This window comes from Balaenoptera ricei, chromosome 15 (assembly GCF_028023285.1).
Source record: "Balaenoptera ricei isolate mBalRic1 chromosome 15, mBalRic1.hap2, whole genome shotgun sequence".
Classification (NCBI taxonomy): Eukaryota; Metazoa; Chordata; class Mammalia; order Artiodactyla; family Balaenopteridae; genus Balaenoptera; species Balaenoptera ricei.
The window spans coordinates 8591769-8606625 of NC_082653.1; the positions used below are offsets into that span (position 1 = coordinate 8591769).

At 43.3% G+C, this 14857-nt stretch overlaps 1 protein-coding gene across 3 annotated transcripts in view; it reads left to right on the forward strand.

Annotated features, from left to right (window-relative positions):
• The first annotated feature begins 346 nt into the window (after positions 1-346).
• The window catches only part of ZNF217 (zinc finger protein 217), a 37439-nt gene continuing 22928 nt past the window's right edge, over positions 347-14857 (forward strand). For 2 of the 3 annotated variants that reach the window (XM_059897348.1, XM_059897352.1), the window contains exons 1-2: positions 347-449; positions 11566-11645. The gene's annotated coding sequence lies outside the window, so the exon portion shown is untranslated. The remainder of the gene's footprint in view (positions 450-11565; positions 11646-14857) is intronic. The other variant, XM_059897351.1, reaches the window with a different exon arrangement.

The window sequence follows — 14857 nt, forward strand, 5'->3', positions numbered from 1 at the left end:
AAGCCTCTGGAGACTGTATTTTATTCACTTCCGGTTTCTGGGAAAACTTGCTGTGTTCGTGTTGGGAGCTGCTGAAAGTGAAGTGGTGAAGTAGCTGGTTTGGGATTAACTATGCTCCAGAAATTTAGGGCAACTGTCTTATCTTTAGTCTAGACTCAGGGATTTTTTTTTGGTCACTCTATGCCTGTCAAGGGTATGGCTCTGACCTTAATCTCCTCTCTAGCACTTCTCCCAAATCCCAACATCCTATTGGAGGGCGTGGCTTGAGAGGGCACACCTAAAGTCAGGAGATTCTTCTGTTCCACATCCTTTCCTGCTGCCACTAACCTCTGACTTCCTCCTTCAGGGGTTGCTCAGGCCTTGCTTGACCTTCAGTTTGGAGAAGATGCCCAAGGAACACTGAAAGGTGGGTTGTCTCCGAAACTTCTTGGAGGATCACCCAGATTGAGGTATGTATCTTTTTTTTCCAGGGAATTCTACTTACTTAGTCTACCTTGGGTGGGCGCTCAGATGATTGAAAGTGAGTGACTCAGTTCTGGAGAGGACAAATCCCTCACCTCTATAAACACACTTCTCTTCTCCAACCCATGAATAAGTACCCTGGCAGGGTCCTGCAGTGGGTGAGTTTCTGTGACCGTGGGCAATAATCTTCATAATAATAGTGTGTCTTAATTAAATGTTTACCATGTGCCAAATTCTCTGCAAAACATTTTACAGGTGAGGATTTATTTATTCCTCTTAAATACACTTGTCAGTGAGTATTCTTACCTCCATCTGTAAAATGGGGAGAACAGAGGCAAAGAGAGCTCAAGTGAGGTGGCAAAGGCGGCACAGCTGGGTAGTCCAGAGTCTTGGTTTGAACCCAGTTTTATGAGCTCAGCCCTTTAACCACTATCCATATGACTGCTCGGAGTTGCAGGTTTCTAATCTGGGCGAAGGGGGTACTGACTCTGCCTGGGTATCCAGTAATGGTGCATACAATGTGCTTGGCCTGTAATAAGTACTTAATCAATGATCCCTATTATTACCCTCTAGTCTCCTAAGGCCAAGGTCAACAACTTAGGGTAAAAAAGAATGGCATGTGGCAGCATGGGGTTTGGAATTAGACGGGGTGAGAATTTCACTTTATTTTTGTTGTAGCACCTCAATGAAGTTAGAAGTTAGTAAGTCAGAAAGCAAGTTAACCTCTGATGGCTATAGTTTCCTCATCTGGCAAATGAATTTAAATATACTTAAATTTATATATATATTTACATAAATATAGATAGGTTATCAGGAGAACTAAGTAACAGCTTTTTTTTTTTTTTTTTTTTTTTTTTTTTTTTTAAAGCACTTTTCTTTTTTTTTTTTTTTTTTATAGCTACTTTATTTATTTATTTTATTTTATTTTTGGCTGTGTTGGGTCTTCGGTTCATGCGAGGGCTTTCTCTAGTTGAGGCAAGTGGGGGCCACTCTTCATTGCGGTGCAGGGACCGCTCTTCATCGCGGTGCGCGGGCCTTTCACTATCGCGGCCCCTCCCGTCGCGGGGCACAGACTCCAGACGCGCAGGCTCAGTAGTTGTGGCTCACGGGCCCAGCTGCTCCGTGGCATGTGGGATCTTCCCAGACCAGGGCTCGAACCCGTGTCCCCTGCATTAGCAGGCAGATTCTCAACCACTGCGCCACCAGGGAAGCCCCTAAGTAACAGCTTGATTGGATACATTAGGTGTGGAGTCAAGACTCTGGCACATAGCAGGGGCTCAATAAATTATTTTATTTCTCCCTTCTTATCCTTTTTATCTCTTCTATTGCTATTGTCCTCATTTTTGTTGTTGTTATTGTAAAAGTAGCCTGAAAATATGAACACACTTAAATATCCGAGTGATTTCAGCAAAGGAGACTATCTGCTTTACTACTTTAGAAGTGCTCTTAATTTTATCATCTGTTTAATAAGCCTCTTAATACCCCAGCCAGGTCATCATTCCTCTGCTCAAGCCATTCAGTGGCCCTCAGGCTCATTCAGATAAAATCCTATCTTTACAAAGTCCCAAAGGCCCCAGGCAATTTATATGCGTCCCCTGCATTCTCATTTTCTGATTTGTCTCTTCTTCCTTCACGCCAGCCACTCGGCCACCATGCTAGCTGCCTTGTAGTTCCTTGAGTCACTGGATACACACTTCAAGGTCTTTGCAGGCCAACCTTTTAGCCTCTTTCCCCAGAACCCCACATGGCTCCCACTGGAACCCTATTCAGATCTTTACTCAGATGTCTCCACCTATGAAGTCAACCTGCAGTAGACTTTTTTTTTTTTTTTTTCTTTTGGCCACTTCTTGGCATGCGGAACTTCCCTGACCAGGTATCGAACCCGCACCCCCTGCAGAGGAAGCGTGGTCTTAACCACTGGTCTGCCAGGGAAGGCCCAGACTAGCGTATTTAATATCCCCCCGCCTCCCACACCTACCCCTTCCATTTCCTGACCCCTTTGCTCCCCTTATTTTTCTCCATAGTACTTAATTAACACACTAGACTGTTAAATGTTAACTTTGTGAGGATAGGTGTTTTGATTGGTTTGCTTTCCTGTGGCATTCCCAGCACCTAGAACAGTGCCTGGTACACAGTAGGTGCTTAATAAATGTTTGTTGAGTAAGAGAGTAAATGCATGAGTGAATGAAAGAATTCAGGGAGCATATTTATTTAATTAAATAGAACAGCTAAATATTGAGACACTTTCTGTGTGCCAGCAACTGTGACATGGAGGAAACTGGCCTTCCCTTCAAGGAGCCTGTGATTTATTCAGGTAGGCTAAGCATAATCCAGCAAATGTCACAAAGGAGGGGTGAACAAACAGTGACTGAACAAAGAGAGGGTGGTGGCATTTGGAGTGGTCCATGGGGGATGGGCAGGATGGCTACAGATTGACTTTTGCACATACATGGCACATGTATTTGGAGAGATTCAAAGTGACAGTGGGACAGGAAGCCATCACAGAGCAAGGAGATAGGTAAGCAGAGAATGGTTTATCAAATGTTTATCAGAAGGCAGTAGATGGAGATACTAAACATTTTATTCCCTGTTTTTTTTTTTATTTCCCAGTGTATTCAACACAGTTTGGAATTTCTTTTTAGTAGGCATATGAGTATGCTTTACATGTAAAGAAATTAAAATATTTAGCTATCACCAAACTGTCCTGGATCCTTGCCCACACTTGAGAATTAACCAGCTTTTATTTGTGTATTTCCATATATATATTTCTTATTTATTTATTGAGATATAACTGACATATAACATTATATTAGTTTCAGGTGGTACAGTATAATGATTCAGTATTTGTATATATTGAGAAATGATCAGCATATATATATTTCGTACGATGTGTGTATACATATATTTACATTAATATATACATACAAATATACATATGTATACATAAACATATGTATGTGTGTATTAATGTAAATATATGTGTACATGTATATGTATATATGTATATGTAAATATATTTATATATAATATATACACATAAATATTATATACATATACATGTATTTCCTTTGGAAAATATATTATTGTGTGTGTCTTTTTAAACAAAAATGGCATACATTTTTGCAGCTTTGTTTTTTTTCTCCACAATGTCTTGGTGATCTAGCCACACCACTTCATTCTTTCCAGCTGCTGTCTATATTCTTCAATTTGGATATACCGTAGTTTATGTGGCCATTTTCCTTTTGATGAACACATAGGTTGTTTCTAATTTTTCACTGTTATAAACAATGCTGCAATGAACATCCTTGTGTATGCTTCTTTAAGTACCCGAGTGATTATTTCTCCAGGGTAGGTACTGTAATTATATGCTTTTCTGTTTATTTATGTTTTGATTTGTTTAATGTCTATTTCTCCGATTAAAATGTAAGCTCCATGAAGGTAGGAATGCAATTTGTTTTGTATCTCATTCTTTAGTTACTATCTAGCCAAGTGCCTGGGACAGAGGAGTGCTCCCAAATAAATATTTATGGAATGAATCTAGCTGAAAGCTTGGCTGGGGCCGTAGTTTTGTATCCTAAGAGAGGGAGGTATGGCTTCTTTTGGTAAAATAGGAGATTTTTGCACGGGACAGTGGCAGGATGGTTATTTGTGGGGTTCGGGAAAAAGTATTCTGGGTTAGGAGGAAGACAGGTACAGGAGGACCGGTTAGGAGATTACTACACAGATCAGAATGAAACAAGAAACAAGGACTGTGGAAATAAGAAGGAAAAGGGTGCATTGAGAGATTTTGAGACGATAGCATCTGTTAAGATTTGCTAGCTGCTGAGCTCTGACAGGCAGTGTGAAGGAAGGCATGGATGTTTGAGACCTAGTCTAGGATATTTTCATCTTACAAACCTATATTGCTTCCCAACTCTGTGAAAAGCACTCTGCTAATTGCTGTTGGGATATACTTTGCATGACCTTTCTCCCCTACCTTCAAAGGAGATTTGCAGACTGTTGGGGAAGACAGGCCGAGTACTCAGGGACACCAGGAACGCCAGGGAGTGACTGAGGTGGGAGGGGACTAGCCCCGGGGCAATGGAGTAAAATATGGCTGTTCCAGAATGGGGGGAGGGGAGGCACATTGGGTGAGGAGGTTTCAACTTTGCCCTGGAGCCACACACGGCTGACTGGTGAACATTCAGGAAACAGGGTGTCAAGCAATGTGCATCAGTGCTGATTTTTATTTATTTATTTATTTATTTAAATAAGTACCTGATTATTTTTAAAAAATATTTATTTATTTATTTTTGGCTGTGTTGGGTCTTCGTTTCTGTGCGAGGGCTTTCTCTAGTTGCGGCAAGCGGGGGCCACTCTTCATCGCGGTGCGCGGGCCTCTCACTATCGCGGCCTCTCTCCTTGCGGAGCACAGGCTCCAGACGCGCAGGCTCAGTAGTTGTGGCTCACGGGCTTAGTTGCTCCGCGGCATGTGGGATCTTCCCAGACCAGGGCTCGAACCCGTGTCCCCTGCATTGGCAGGCAGATTCTCAACCACTGCGCCACCAGGAGGCCCTATTTATTTATTTTTAATTAATTTATTTATTTTTGGCTGCATTGGGTCTTCGTTGCTGCGCGGGGGCTTTCTCTAGTGGCGGTGAGCAGGGTCTACTCTTTGTTGCGGTGCGCGGGCTTCTCAGTGCGGTGGCTTCTCCTGTTGCAGAGCACGGGCTCTAGGCGCACGGGCTTCAGTAGTTGTGGCACGCGGGCTCAGTAGTTGTGGCTCGTGGGCTCTAGAGCGCAGGCTCAGTAGTTGTGGCGCACGGGCTTAGTTGCTCCGCGGCATGTGGGATCTTCCCGGACCAGAGCTCGAACCCGTGTCCCCTGCATTGGCAGGCGGATTCTTAACCACTGCGCCACCAGGGAAGCCCCAGTGTTGATTTTTTAGAGGTGAGGAAATTTAGGTTGGTGACAGAGTTGAGGTTTGACGTTGGGTTCAAATGGCCCATTGGCCTTAGTCTGGAAGATAGGGAATCAAACTTAGCTGTGTGACCTCAGTCAGCCTACTTAACTCTTCTGAGCCTCAGTTTACTCTTTTTTAAGGAAAGGCAGTAATGACTCAAGGGGTCACGATTGATCAGATTACAGCTGGTGCCAGGCACGGCGATCCGTGACTGCTTTGATTCTGTGATCCTACCCTTGGCACAAGGAGAGGAAATGGGGGCTTGAAGTAAGAGAACTGTAACTTCTTCATGTTTGCTGTGGCCTATTTGTTTAACCAGGATGAGATCCTTGAGGAGATAATCTCTCAAGGAAGAAACACTTGAAGTTCAATAGTTCTTTCGGTTTTACTACTATTTTTTTTTCCGGTTGGCATCCCAGTGCTTTTGGAATAAAGTCCAAAGTCTTCACAGGGCCCACCATATCCTGCCAGAAATTTTGTCTTTATTTTCAGAGACATTGGGAGTCTGGGGCAGGGCCCTGATGTGATCACATTTGACTTTTGAAAAGATCAGTGCAGATTGTGAAGAGCTCAGTGTGACAGAGATGTGATCATCTGCATCTCTCCTGGATTGGCAGCTGCCAATCAGGGAGCATATTTATTTAATTAAATAGAACAGCTAAATATTGAGACACTTCCTGTGTGCCAGCAACTGTGACATGGAGGAAACTGGCCTTCCCTTCAAGGAGCCTGTGATTTATTCAGGTGGGCTAAGCATAATCCAGCAAATGTCACAAAGGAGGGGTGAGCAAACAGTGACTGAACAAAGAGAGGGTGGTGGCATTTGGCGTGGTCCTTGGGGGATGGGCAGGATGGCTACAGATTGACTTTTGCACATACATGGCACATGTATTTGGAGAGATTCAAAGTGACAGTGGGACAGGAAGCCATCACAGAGCAAGGAGATAGGTAAGCAGAGAATGGTTTATCAAATGTTTATCAGAAGGCAGTAGATGGAGATACTAAACATTTTATTCCGTTTTTTTTTTTTATTTCCCAGTGTATTCAACACAGTTTGGAATTTCATTTTAGTAGGCATATGAGTATGCTTTACTCTGCAAGCTCAGAATCCACTTTCCTCACAGCTGTATCCCTGGTATGTGGGAAAAATGCTGGGCCCATTACTAGGTGAATGTAATGAGATAGTAGATGGCAGGCACCTGGCGCACAGCATTCATCCTCATTTTGCATCCGGTATTTTAATGAGCAGCTACTATGTGCCAGGCGTGGTTCAAGGTCCTGGGGATACACCATGAGGTGTTGGGGTGAGGCTTGGCCGGTGTCTGCACAGGAAAGGAGGCCATTGTGATGTGATGAAGGACAGTGAGGGAGGGGGGAAGGGGGGGAGAGGAGCCGAGGTGGAGACCTAGTCAGGGGACCCGGGTATGAGGAAGGTCGTGTATCTGTAGGTAAGGACAGAGGCCTTAGAGGCAGGTGCTGGATTTAGACGCCTGGCTCTGCTGCTTATTGCCAGCTACTTAATCTCTTTGTGCCCACGTTTTTTGTCTATAAAAATGGAAAAATATAGGCCCTGCCTCGCAGGGTCGTTAGGTGGATTAAATGAGTTACAAAATGAAAAGCACACATGAACTCAATCAACGTTAGAGCTTATCAGCTAAGCCTCTCAGCACGCTGGCCCTGTTTCTGGCATAGAAGTTTTTTGAACTGTCAGTGGTTTAGTCCACCCAACCCATCCCAGGGCAGAGAAATGCAGGAGGCTCTGCTGGGTGTGAGTTTGGACAAGTCCCCACTCTTGATGGAGTTAACAGTCTGATTCAGACCAAAAAATGAAAGAAAATAAAATTCCTAACCAACCAACTATATAAACCATTCACTACACCAGTTATCTTATCAAAAAGGGAGAGAAAAGTGAATTCAAAGACTCTGAATGCTCTTTTAGCAAAGTGCGGGACCTCTTGGGTTTCAGGTCTGATGTAAAGGTCATCAGGGGAGCTGAGTTCCAGGTGTACCCAAAGGTGAGTCCAGACACAAGCAGAACCCCCTGCCGAGTTGACACTCAGCAGTCAAGACAAGAGTCATGGTAAAAACGACCCTTTGCTGTTATACAGCATGGAGCTTCCCCGTGGTATGACGGGGCAACCCCACTATCCAATGAGGCAGGTCAAACAGAGGTTAGAAGCCTCATTTTACAGATGAGAAAACTGAGCCAAGACCCCAGTGACTGGCCTGAACACCCAAACTTCAGGTCCCATTTGGCTGGATCTCACTGCGGCTGAGTTCTATGCATTAGTATTATTTCTATATTCATTTGTCTTGAACACATTTATTGATCGCTGCAATAGACAGACATCATACTAAGACTTGGAGATACAGCAGAGAACAAATCACAGTATCATGTATTTCTATGGAGTTTAGACTCTAGTGGGAGGAGGACAGGCAGAAATAATTACTATAATGTGTGATGAGTATAATTGCATTGGTTTGAGCTTGGGGGGTACCTGGCAGAGGTGCATGATCCAATGTCGGTGGCTGACCCAGCTCTCTACCCACTCTTTTCTTGGCTGACCCAGCTCTCTACCCACTCACTCTTTCTTCTCCATCTACATTCCCTTCCTGGAGAGTCTCATGCAATTCTATGATCTTATGTATTCATTAGTGGTGGAGGACTATGGGAGAAGGTCTGAGGTTGAAATCTAGAAATAATTTCTGGACGTCTAAATGGAGCTCGAGTAGACAGCTGGAAATATATTTTGGGGTTTGAGGGGAGAGGTCTGCGTGGGAAATATATAAATTTAGGAGCCTTATAGATGGTATTTTGAGCCACTGGACTGAATGAAATACTTAGGGAATGAGTAGGAAAAAGACCAGGCTCCAGCACTGGGCCCTGGGGCACTTCAGAGTCTGGAGGTCAGGGGGAAAAGAAGCGGCAGAGGGGACGGAGAAGGAGCAGCCAGTGAGGACTGGTGGAAATCAGGAAAGCGCGGTGTCCCAAATCAAGGGGAAAAGTGTTTCCAGGAAGGGGAAAGGGCTGACTGTATCGAGGGCTGCAGATATGGCAAATAAAATGAGAGCAGAGAATTGACCATCTTTGATATCCTACTGCTACCAGAGTCAAAAACCAGTCCTTGGGACTTCCCTGGCGGTCCAGTGGTTAAGACTCTGCGCTTCCACTGCAGGGGGCACGGATTCTATCCCTGGTCTGGGAACTGAGATACCACATGCCTTGTGATGTGGCCAAAAAAACAAACAAAAAAACCCAGTCCTTGCCTCTGTCTTTACAAGGTCCTGCCCTATTATTTCCTTGCTCCCCTGTCCTCACCCGCCGGGCCCCGATGCGCTGGCCTCCTTGCAGTGCTTTCCCCGGGTCAGCCTGTCTTCTGCCCTGTCTTCTGCCTTCTCACCTTGTGCTCCCTGCCTTAGTGTACCTTGCCACCCGACTTCCTGGAGGTCTCTGCTCCTCAGGGAGCCCCAGTCCAAAAAACAGCAGGCACCTTCCCCTCGCCACTGAGCCTGTGTGTTGTCTGCCTCCCTCTAGAAGGTAAGCTCCAAAAATGGAAAGAACTTCGTTTGCTTTGCTTACTGTAAGCTCTAGCTCCGGTGCCTAGAACAGTGCCAGGCCTGCAAAACTCTGGGCTTAACAAGCTTTACACAGTGTGCCTCAATTTCCCCAAGAGTCTTCAAATACTATTTATATAAATAATATAATTATATTATTATATAGTTCTTCCAGTTTTATTGAGATATGATTAACATATAGCATTGTATAAGTTTAAGGTATACAATGTAGTAATTTGGTATATGTATACATTTCGAAATGATGACCACAATACATTTAATTAACATGAATCATTTCACATAGTTACAAATTTTTTTTTTCCTTGTGATGAGAACTTTTAAGATCTACTTTCTTCTACAAGAATATATTGCTATTATACAGCACAGGGAATATAGCCAACAATATAATACATTTTTTTTTAAATTTAAAAATTAAAAAATTTTTTTTGGCCGCGCCACATGACATGGGATCTTAGTTCCCTGACCAGGGATGGAACCCGTGCCCACTGCATTGGAAACACAGAGTCTTAACCACTGGACCACCAGGGAAGTCCTTATAATAACCTTAGAGTATAATCTACAAAAATTTTGAATCACTATGTCATATACCTGAAACTAATATAATATTGTAATACTGTAAATCAACTATACTTTTTTTTGGGGGGCCACACCAAGAGGCTTGCAGGATCTTAGTGCCCTGACCAGGGATTGAACCCACCTTAGTGAAAGTTCTGAGTCCTAACCACTGGACCGCCAGGGAAGTCCCTAAATCAACCATACTTCAATTAAAAAAAAAAAAAAAAAATTTACCTCACCCTTCCCTGCCTCCTCCATCTTCTTCTTCATCACACCATTTTATGGGTCAGGAATTGAAACCCATGGAGATTAAATAGTATTCTAGGATTAATGCAGCTGTCAAGAGGTTGGAGCAGGAATGTTTGAGCCCAAGATTGGATTATTGGAGAGAAGACCTTCCAACACCTTGTCAGAGGGCCTCCCCCCAGAGAGCCCAGAGTTTAAACCTCTCAGGAGGAATAGAAGCTGATTTCCTGAAAGACTGGAGAGATAGAACTAGGCAAAGGGAAACACAGGGCTGGAGCCTCCGGGTCAGAGAGAAGGCCTTGTGGCTGGAGCTTAGAGCTCTACGCAGAGGGCTTGCCAAGACTTGAGGCTGGAGACTTAGGCAGGGGCCAGATCTACAGGGTTGGCAGGCAGGCTCTGGAGTTTGTTCTTTTTCCTGAGGCAATAGGAAGCCACTAAGCAGGGTGGTGACACGATCTGATTTACACTGTAAAAGATCTCTTGGGCCATGGGTGAAGAACATAACCAAGGCAAACCTAGAAAGGAAGAAGCTTGGAGACATCTTGGTCTATTTGGAGGAGTGAGAGATCGTGGTGCTGTGGAGTAGCCTGTGTTAGAGATTTGAGATATATTACGATAGAAATTATAGGCCCTGCTGATGGATGAAAGGTGTGTGTGTTTGTGTTTGTGTGTGTGTGTGTTTGTGTGTGTGAGAGAGACGGGGGTGGGGCTGGAGATGAAATATCATAGTTTGACTTCCAGGTTTTGGCTTACGTGGGTGGATGGAAGATGGTTCCATTTACTGAGATGATGATGAAAATTGCATTTCAATAGATGTTAGTTACTTTCCTCATCCATCACCTCCCCCTCACCCCACAGCTCCCCATTTGGAATATTAGATGAGAACAAAAGCTTTAAAGAGGTGCTCCAAAAGTTACATCGTGACCCATGTAATTTATTTTTCTTCTAGTTTTATTGCGAAGTATTCAACATATGCCATTGCGTAAGGTTAGGGCGTACGGCATAATGATTGACTTTTCACAATCACAAAATGATGACCATAGTAAGTTTAGTGAGGATCCATCATCTCATATAGACACAAAATAAAAAACAAACAAACAACTTTTTCTCCTTGTGATGAGTACTCAGGATTTACTCTCTTAACTTTCATATATAAAATACAGCTGTGTTAATTATACTAATCATGTTGCATATTGCATCCCTAGTACTTTATATATATATATTTTTAATTGAGGTATAGTTGATGTACAATGTTATATAAGTTTCAGGTGTACAACATAGTGATTCACAAATTTTAAAAGTCCATTTACAGTTACTATAAAATACTGGCTCTATTTCCTGTGTTTACAGTATATCCTTGTAGCTTATTTCTTTTATACATAGTAGTTTGCATCTCTTAATCCCCTCCCCCTATCTTGCCCCTCCCCCTCTTCCCTTTGCCTACTGGTAACCACTAGTTTGTTCTCTATATCTGAGTGTTTCTTTTTTGTTATATTCTCTAGTTTGTTTTATTTGTGACCCGTGTAATTTTTAAAGAAAGTTTACAGTGACATTTTGAGTGGAGTCAGCCTTGGAAAACCATCCAGGATATTGGAGAAGATGCACAGAAGTTGTGCTTGTAAAGTGGGGCAGGGTACTCACCAAACTTGCCAGTGGGGCAGACACAGCCATGATTGGTTAGTCAAGCTGGGATTGCATCTAAACCTCTATTTATACTGAGCCTTATTCTTGGCCCCTCCCTTTTTTGGTTTGCTTATAAAAACCAGCAATCACATCTCTTCCAGTATTGTTCTGAGTCAGGTGGACCGGCCAACTCAGGGAGAGAAAGCCTCCTGGTTCCAGACCCTGCCTCCACTTCTGCAAGGTAATTTCTGCTATTTATTTTTATCATGTATTATTATGATGTTTTGTAGGGCGTTTAAAATTGTGAGATGACTTGAATGGGATGAAGAAACTTAATAGGAAAGAGAGAAGTTTGGTGTTCCCTGGAGTCGCTGGTGATCCCTACTTCATTTAGTGCATTCTGTCCTGTTAAAAGAGCTGCCCTTCTTCATTTCCTTCTCAAATGTCCCTTGTAGTTTGCAGAGCTGGCAGGTTTGCCTAACTTTCTCATTTTCTTTTCCTGCTAACTCCTCACTGCAGTTTTTCAGGTTTTCCTGCTCTGAACACTGAATTCTTTTAAGTCTGTGTTGGCTCCGTTTCAGCTCCAGGGATTTACATAGTTTCCAAATCGTTTCTCTATAATAGTTCCACAGTAAAATAAATACTTGCGAAAATAAGAAGATCATAACGGCACCCTCCTCTGCTAATGAAGGCTAATTCTCAAAAGATGATTCCAATGAATGTTAAATATAGCAAATTAGAAGGGTTTTTTGTTGTTAGATCTGAGAATGCGGTGGCAGGCAGGAGCTGGAGAGAAAATCAGAAGTTAACTAAAGCCAGAGGGCTCCTATCACTGGTATTAGATCAGAGATAATGGTGCGATTTTATAAGCATACACTGGGAAATAGATCTTAAGGAGGGCTGGTCTGTTTGGATAATTGTGAAAAATGAGGTGTAGGTGATGTGCGTCGCATTAAAAAGAGGTGAAGTGGGGTCTTTCGCTCTCTCCCCGAATAACGTGTGCCGAGCATCAGCTCACATTTGAAGGGACATTTCTGGTTCCATTGTTTGTGTCGCCTGCGTCTCTGCAGCACCTGACTCCTTTAGAGATAGTCTAGCTGGGGGGGGGGGGGCGGGGGGGGAAAACAGGATTATGCGTGGGCGGAGCTAAGTATATGGAGACCAACGTTCGATTTTCGATTTTCATTTCATACGATAATAGTGAGTTCCTGGCTTTACTACAAAAGCGAATGTTCCTGGCGTCCTCCTGTTGCTTTTGGAGTTTTCATTCTTAATTGTTTTAACTATACACGCTTTCCAAGTAAATCTTAAGTGTGGGTCTCCACCTTCTAAGGGGCCGAATGTGTCCCACAGACGCCCTTACAGCGCATTCAGATCACTCTATGTCCATTTAAAAACACAGTATGTGTTTGCAACCCAGCACTCAGCCATTGGCAGAATTTTTCAACGACTTCCCAGTTTTGTTGGCACGTCTCCAGGAATAAGGTTCTTTGTAATTCTTTGCTCAAACGTTAAGATCGCCTATAAAACGCTTAGCGGATAGATCAGTTAATAAAATTACTTTCAATTTGAAAATCTACAAGGTAATACGGTTTTTTTTTTGTTGTTCTATTTTTTATTTTTTGCCGGGCGGGGGGGGGGGCAGGAGAGAGAAACAGTAACTAACAAACCATATGATGCTATTATGCTCACAAAGTGGTAGTTTTGTGAGGGCATAGGGAAAAGTACCATTTTTTGCTCAGAAAATAATTCAGTAGCAACAAGGTCTGAGAGCCAGGAGCCTCATTGTTCTTAGTGAAACGATTATTTGTCAAAACATTTGATTGTTTCCCTATTCCGACTGAAAAGTTAGGACTTTTCTTTTTGCTCAATTTTGACACTAGGATTTTTAACTATCAGTGCTATTGTGTTTACAGCTTTCAAGGTTTCAGAGTTCAAAGGTTATCTATTAACATGTAGAGTGAGGCTACACTTATGTGAAGACTCAATTTGGTTTCACTTGTTCATAGTTTCTTTGTTTTGTAGCAGTGCCCGAAGTCATTTGTTTTGGTAAGTTAAATGAAGTTTCTTGTTTAGGAAGAGTGTGTCTATGGACTGTATTTTGGTATGTGACTATAAGACTTTAAAAAATATTTTAAAGAAAGATATTCATCTTCCCTGAGAAAAGGAACTCTAGTACTAGAAGTGATCAATATCAGTGTACTTGACTGAGGAAAAAAAAAAGTTCTGGCTTAAGAATCTACTTTTGGAACTGCTAATTAATTAAGTGTGAGTAAGTAATTGGTTCACTTCCTTTTTAAAAAAGACTAACCAGACCATATGTGGGGTTAGTAGTTATATATAAAATGACAGCAAAACATCACACTTGGCAAATTCTTCCCCTTTGCTGAGAAACTGTCTCTCAAGTTCCATTTCCTACTTATTAAGGATTGCACTGCTCACCAGCGGAGCATTTATGTAGGGCTTTTTTTGTCCTGATTTATTAAATATATACTTTAAGGGCCTTTCTTGATATGTTTTAAGTTTTTCCATTTTGGATACACCGAAGGCCAATAAAAAAAAAGAAACACAACAAGACAAACTTGGCTATTTTGTGGTGACTTAACGTAGCACCCTTTACTTTTGCATTCGTTTGCATCTTGGGGCAGAGAACTTGGTGGATGTGATTGTTGCTTCTTTGGTTCCTCCTTGGGGCTTACTTAAAATGGGGGAATATCACTGACCTTCGGAATCATAACCTTTTCTTTTTTAGTGAGCAAATAAAAAGAATAGTTGGGAAACGCTTTCAATTAAGGGGAGGGGGAAGGCTAGTTCCCCCCCCCCCCCCCCAGTTTTAAGCCTGGTTTCATCCACGTGGATTTCTATCAAAGCCAAGTGGATTCTTGGCATCTAGGCCAAGTTTAGAAACCTCAAGTTATAGCAGCGCAAGCTCAGCCCTTTCAGAAAAATAGTAACAAAAGTAGCTTTACGAAGATACTAATTTAAAAAATATTTTAATCATCTTATCTCATCGACCTTTCTCATGCTTGAAGAAAATCTGAAAAAATGTTGTTTGTGCACAGTTGCCTTCTAACCTACCCAAATGGGGGTAAAGGCTTTTCGTTTGTTGGTAATGCTGGATGACCCAGGAGTTCGGGCGACCAGCCCCTCCCCTAGCCTGGGCACACCTTGCATGGGAGGGGGAAGCGGCGAGGCAGAGGCCTGGAACTGCGCTTGCGCGCTGCCCTCGTGGCCCCCTCCCCGCGTACCTGTCACTGGAACCGCCGGGGCGCGCGCGGGCCACGTTAAGCCGGATGGCGGGAGGGGGGGGATGTGGGGGTGGTGAAAGGCGCGCGCGTGCGCGGGAGTGGCAGGGCGAGAACAGGGAGTGCGCGCGCTCGACCGTTCGCTCGCGTCCGGGAGGCGGGGGTCCGTGGCGGTGGGCGGGGCAGGGGCGCGCCTGCGCAGATCACG